We start from the raw sequence: 6,073 nt of genomic DNA, 5'->3' as shown, positions 1-6,073 counted from the left end.
AGTTCTGGTCCTGGGAGGCAAGCAAGGGGTTGGAAGGCTGGGCGAAGGTATGTCTTCTGCTGGAAGCTGTAAATGGTGGAGACCAGGCAGCCAGCAGCTCCACAGATGGCAGTCCTGGCTCCAGCTCAGGTTTTGCAGTTCCAAAGGGCAGCAGCGGAGGCCTGGTAGCTTTGCTTCTCCAATTGGAACAGCAGCTTCGTGTTTGCAATCTGCATACCTCCACCCAGAGGCCCGGGGCTTGCTTTCGGAGGGCAGTTGAGCTCCAGGCCCAGGTTTTTTCCCCTCTTCCACAGGGCCATACGGACAAAAAGGAGGTCATGTGCCTACCTGGATGAGCTCGGGGGAGGCCTGCACCGTGGCCTTCCTAACTCAGAGACCCAGAGTGACCATGGAGGATGGTCTGAACATAAAAGCTCCTGACTGACAGTGGTCACGGAGGCCGTCACATCCTGAGCCTGCAGCGTCCCTGACAAAGGTAAGTCTTTACTGTGAGTGAGCCTGTAAGGCTTTTTGCATCCGAGATAACATGCTTTTGAAAGAGCAGAGTGATATTCTTTTCCAGACCCCTCAGGGCACAATCTCCCACCAGACACCAGACTTCTCATTGTTATCTTGTCTCCCTAAACCACAGACAGGGTATCGGTGCTGTAAAGGCCAGCTATCCCGTACCCACCCCTGTGAAAGTGCCTCTCTCATTTCACTTTCTCTCCAACCCTGGTGATTTCCCCACTTGGCTTTCTCCTGCTCCCTTATCTACCACTAATGGATTTCGAGTAATACCTCCCCCCCACGCCCTTACATTCTTCCTTTGATTCTAATATATAGAATAAGCTGCAGAGCCGCCACTCTCTGGAGCATTTTCTGAATCCGCTGTGATTTTTCTTCCTGGTAATTGTCATTGTTTTGGCTCAAATATTCCTTTAAAACTTCTTAGGCTGCATGTTCTCTGCAACAGCCAGATGACAATTCCATCATCCCCAACATACCCACCCCATAGGAAAGGGAAAGGCTTTTGTTTGTAAAGGGGACCAGGACTGAGTGGAAAGCAGCCAAGGCCAAGTTCTGGAGGAGGGGGGAGGGTTGGTGGGAGGAGTGCCGGAGTCTGGAGGAGTCAGTGCACCAGCAGCAAGGGCCCCTGTGAGAACCAGGATTCCAGGGTGGGGGAACATGGGAGGCAGAGTGAGAAGGCCAAAGCCCCAGAGGAGGTTGTTGGTCATTTAACAGGGTGTAGAATGATCACTCCTGTAAATCTTAAGGAGCTCTTACAGGGCAGGGTGATGTTTCACATGTGGGTCCATTCATTTCTCAAAGGGAACATTTTAAACTGTTTCTAATTACAACTTTGTCTTTTCGGCGTTTTCATCTTTGCCTTTCCTTTTTCAGTTGTGCCTTTTCCTCTCTCACATAAACCTTAGGTTCTGGTCAAGTTGACCCGAAGGAAGAACTCGACACACCTACAAAATAACTTCACAATGCCCCTAGATTGGTGTTTAATTGAATACCTGGGCGATACAGGTGAGCCAAGACAACGTAAAACTTAACCACAGCTGGCCTCCCGATAACTGTGTAGCTACTACCACAATAAAGACACACAACAGTCCCATCATTCCAGAGAATTCTGGAGAAGAGGCATCCCTGCCTCTTCTTGGGGTCAGTCTTCCCTGCCGCCACCCACCCTCCCAACACTGTCAACTCCTGATCTGTTTTCTGTCTCTACAGGTGTGGCTGTTCCAGGATATCATTCAAACGCAATCACACAATGTGTGACCTTTAAATCTGGCTTCATTTGCTCATGCGTATGAAGCTTACGAGATTCACCTAAGTTGTTTCTTTTTTTATGGTTGAGAATATCCCCTTGTGTGGCAGTTCTGTTCATGGAGGAGGTATGATTGCCTATGTTTCTCTAGCTCCGGCACATTATATAAATTTGAAAATTTATAGGCGTGTACATTGAATTAAAAAAAGCAAGAGAGCTCTCCTAGACATAACCCAATGAGAAATTACTTACGAAGCACAGCCCCTCTTCCCCACACAGGTATTTGGCCGTGGAAAACATGCATGATTTCATGGGCCACATAGAGTCAAAGCCAAGGTGGGGGGTTTAAAGGCATCAGTCATCACAATCTTCCTTTGGCCATATGGCACAGCAAAGCATTTCAGGACAGACTCAGCTGACTCTTCTTGTCACAATGGTCAAAGGCTAAACCACACACACAGATCAGGAAAGGGTTGGATTCCTGAACTAGTCGTGAAGATGCTGAAAGGCACAACACTCTTGATCAGACATGGACAGATGGGCAGAAATGGCAGACCTTCATGTTTTGGCACAGGTGTCAAGCACTCTACAGAAAATGGGAGTGCGCCTGTGCCAGTCTAGTGCGGTGCAGTCAGGCCAGCCCCTCTGTATCCGACGGACCCTCGGTCTGCTGTGACTAACCCTCCTCCCTGTCTACGGCACTCTTCTTTAGGGCGGGGACGGAATCTGGAGCCGGATATGAGTGTCCTGTCAGTGCAGCACCAACGTGGACCCACTGCTGATCTGCTGAGTCCTCCTCTCCCGGTCAACACAGATCCATTCCGCAGTTTCCAGGCGCCCCCATCAGTGCTCAGCACTGGGGATACAGGAACCAGCAAGACTGGCCTGGCCCTTATTGTCATGGAGCAGGTATTCTGTTGGGGAAATTGGTTCAGTCAAGTAACAGGGCAAAGAACTGAAAAATCATAAATTGTGACCTGCCCAAAGAAGAAAACAAATAAGAGGTGGAGGTTCAGAATATTCTAGATAGGTGGCAAGAAGTCCTCTCTGGGACTTTTGAAATGAGGCAGCCAGAGGATGGGTTAGGGGAAGTCACCTGTGGAAAGAACAACACGTGCAGAGGCCCCACTTACACGTATTGGGCCGCGTGATGGGCTGTGGCGTGATGGGCGTTACAGAGACGCAGGGGAGAGAGGGACCACACAGGGTCGGAGGTTGTGCAGGGTCACTAGCAGTTCACGGGTCGTGATAAGGAGTTCGGGTGTCCTTCAGTGAAGGAGGAAGCCTTGCAAGGGTTCAGAACCCAGGGGTCACATAATCTGACGTAATTTTTAAAAGGATCAGTTTTGCTGCTTTGTGATAGTGTTTGCAGTTGTGAGAGTCCAGATGAGAAAGTGATAATGGAGATAAGGAGACAGAGCTGCGGTGTTAGAGGCACAGACAGGCCCCATTAATGGGTTGATTGGAGGGGCGGAGTAGACTAATTTGCAGATTTCTGGCTTGAACGATGTGGTAAAAGGTTTTGACATTTAATTAAATGCGAAAGGTCGGTTCCATGACAGTCCCTGGAGCCCAAGAAAGCTGAGCCCCTATTTCAGGATTCAAATGTATTCAGTAACCACTAATATTTAAAGTTATGGGGATTGATTAGATTGACTCTGAAGATGTGGAGGAAAAGCAGCACTTTCTTCAGGGAAAAAAGAAGCAGGATCCCAAGCAGCCCGAGGCCAGAGAGGAGCAAGGAGGAGGCGGGACAGGAGCCCAGGAGCCCCTCGCAGGAACAAGAGTGGTGTTGGTGGGTTGAATTCTGTGGAAGGAGCGAAGAAAATTGGGAAAAGTAACTGGGCACCAGCTTTGGCAACATGCAAAGAGTTGCTGGCCTTGATAAGCTTTGATGGAAGGGCAGTGGGTGGCATTTCAGAGAGAATGACAGGTAGGGAAGTGGGGATGTTGTGTCTGCAGGCACCTTGACAGGAGCCACGGATGTTCTCTGAGGGCAGAAGGAGCTCGGAGAAAGAAGACAGGGTTTGTCGAGATGGCAGATACCTAAGGATAATTACCTGTGGAAAGAATATTCCTTGCAGACAGAAATGATGGTGCAGGAGGAGGCAGAGGGGACCTGGAACGTGGGCCTTCTGTCCACTGGGACAGGAGGAAGGATGGAGAAAGTAGAGGCAGGTGCATTTGGTGCAGCCCTGGTAAGAGGAGCTAAGAGGCCATTCTCTGAGAAAGGGCCCCAGGGGACCTGGAAGACCTCAGGAGTGAGGAGAGTATCATTGTTTCAGGGAATCGAAAGCCTGGAGAAGTGCAGTGTTTGATCAGCATGTCTGAGGGCTCCCGTGAGGTTAAGGGTCAGGAATCTGCAGTGAGACCAGTCAGCTGGGCGGGGAGACTGCGCACAGCTGTTTCTGAGTTTGCTCAGCTGTTTCTGAGTTTGCTCAGCTGTTCCGGTGCAGGCCTGGAGGAGGAGGCGGAGCTCACTCGGGGTTGGTGCTGCAGAGGATAAGCAAGAAGAAAGGGGGATCACGGAGGGGGTTAAAGTTAAAATGGTGTGCCACGAATTCAAGGTTGGAAATGTGGGAAATAAAACCAAGGGGTGGTTGATAGATAGTGAGAAACTGATGGCATTCAACATTCTACCTGGTTGATACCTTCACCCTGGGAGTGAAATTAAAGCTGAAGGTTTTGGATTAAGAGGTTCTGTGGCCATTCTAGGAGAGCGTGACCACTTCCTATCACAAGCTGTCGTGAGCTGCTTCTTTCCCGAGAGGTGAGTCAAACCCCTGGAGGACAGGGCCCTGTGTTTGCACTTGGGGCAGCAAGGAAGAGGAGGCCCGGGGAGAACACCCCACTGCAGAGCGGTGGTGGGACCCAAAAGGATGGAGCAGAGGGAGGGGCCCCTTCCCCAGAGAAGGGAACAATGCCCAGGGCCTGAGAAGAAGTTGGGTGGAAAGTTCTGAGTGAGGACCTTGAGACCCTGTGATCCAAGGTTTGATTTTGTTAGTCTTACCTACGGCCTAAACGAGCAATCTAGTTACATTTTAAAAACTCCAGTCACCTGCCCCATAGTAGCTAATGAATGGTATCCATTTTCTTATCAGAAAGGCAGCATGACCTATGGAAAACAGTATGAAATTTAGAGGCAGATGCATCTGACCTTGATTCCTGAGGCTGCCACTAGTCAGCTGTATATTCCTAGGCAAATTGTTCGACTTCTCTGAATTCCAGTTCCGTCATCTGTAAAGCAAGGGCAAGAATTATGTTTATCCATATAGTTGTTTTAAGGCCTAAATTAATTGAGGTAAGGAAGCAATTCAATTCGGAAAACTGCAAAGCTATATTCAATGTCAGTGTAGTAGGAATGAATCCTGGTCCACAGACAAAGGTGTGTAAGAAAAACTGTGTTTCACGACTTCCCTTCAGATTATATGAACTCTGAATCTGAGTCCCACCCACCCCCAGAAGGGCTGAGGATTCAGCTTCAGATGCAGTTCGGCTGCCCTCTGCCCTCGACTCTAACTGTTAGTAAACAGGCCTGGCACTCTTTGCTTTCCTTTTGTTTTTTTCTTTACTTTTCAATTTTTCAATTGGAGTCGACATTCAATATTATTTTACATTAGTTTCAGGTGTACAGCAGAGTGGTTAGACAGTTCTGTAAGCTGCTAAGTGATTCCCCCCGATAATTCCAGTCCCCACCTGGCACCACACACAGTCATCACAATATTATGACTGGATTCCCTGCGCTGTACTTTGCATCCCCATGACTGTTCTGTAACCACCAATTTGTACTTCTTAATCCCTCCACTTTTTTCACTCAGCCCACCAACCCCCCTCCCTCTGGCAACCATCAGTCTGTTCTCTGTATCCATCAGTCTCTTTCGTTTGCTTATTTTTTTCTTTAGATTCCACATATCAGTGAAATCATAGGATATTTGTCTTTCTCTGTCAGACTTACCGCACTTGGGATTTTCCGTGATGCCGCCGCTTGGCTTTGGGAGCCCAGACCCTGCTGGTTACTATGGAGACACCGTACAATCCCTCCAGGCCCAGCATCTTCGGTGGCGCACCTAGGGGGGTGCCGCCTCCCCAGAGGAACTGCGCTGTCATCCCTGCAGAGCGCCTCCTACGGGGGACAAAGCCAGGGCCCAGTTGAGGGACTGGAGGACCCCCTTTCCTCCTCAGCATAAGGCACTCATTCTTCTTTTCCTTGTCCTCAAAAACTGTCAGTCACTATGCGATCCTTCTGAAACACATTGACTTACCTTCTTCAAGGACTTAGGTGTTTGTTTATAAGCTCAGGAAAAATCGTTCCTTGGG

The 6,073-nt window shown here is 49.2% G+C and overlaps 1 long non-coding RNA gene across 1 annotated transcript; it reads left to right on the top strand.

Annotated features, from left to right (window-relative positions):
* Positions 1 to 237: 237 nt before the first annotated feature.
* On the top strand, positions 238 to 3,969 carry LOC128626758 (uncharacterized). Its single transcript, XR_008390814.1, has 3 exons — positions 238 to 475; positions 1,416 to 1,883; positions 2,469 to 3,969. It is a non-coding gene; the product is annotated as an uncharacterized LOC128626758 (long non-coding RNA).
* The last annotated feature ends 2,104 nt before the right edge of the window (positions 3,970 to 6,073 follow it).

Source organism: Artibeus jamaicensis, unplaced genomic scaffold (assembly GCF_021234435.1).
Source record: "Artibeus jamaicensis isolate MK-2021 breed Jamaican fruit bat unplaced genomic scaffold, CSHL_Jam_final contig_1016, whole genome shotgun sequence".
Lineage (NCBI taxonomy): Eukaryota > Metazoa > Chordata > Mammalia > Chiroptera > Phyllostomidae > Artibeus > Artibeus jamaicensis.
This window is presented reverse-complemented; position numbering and strand designations above follow the sequence as displayed.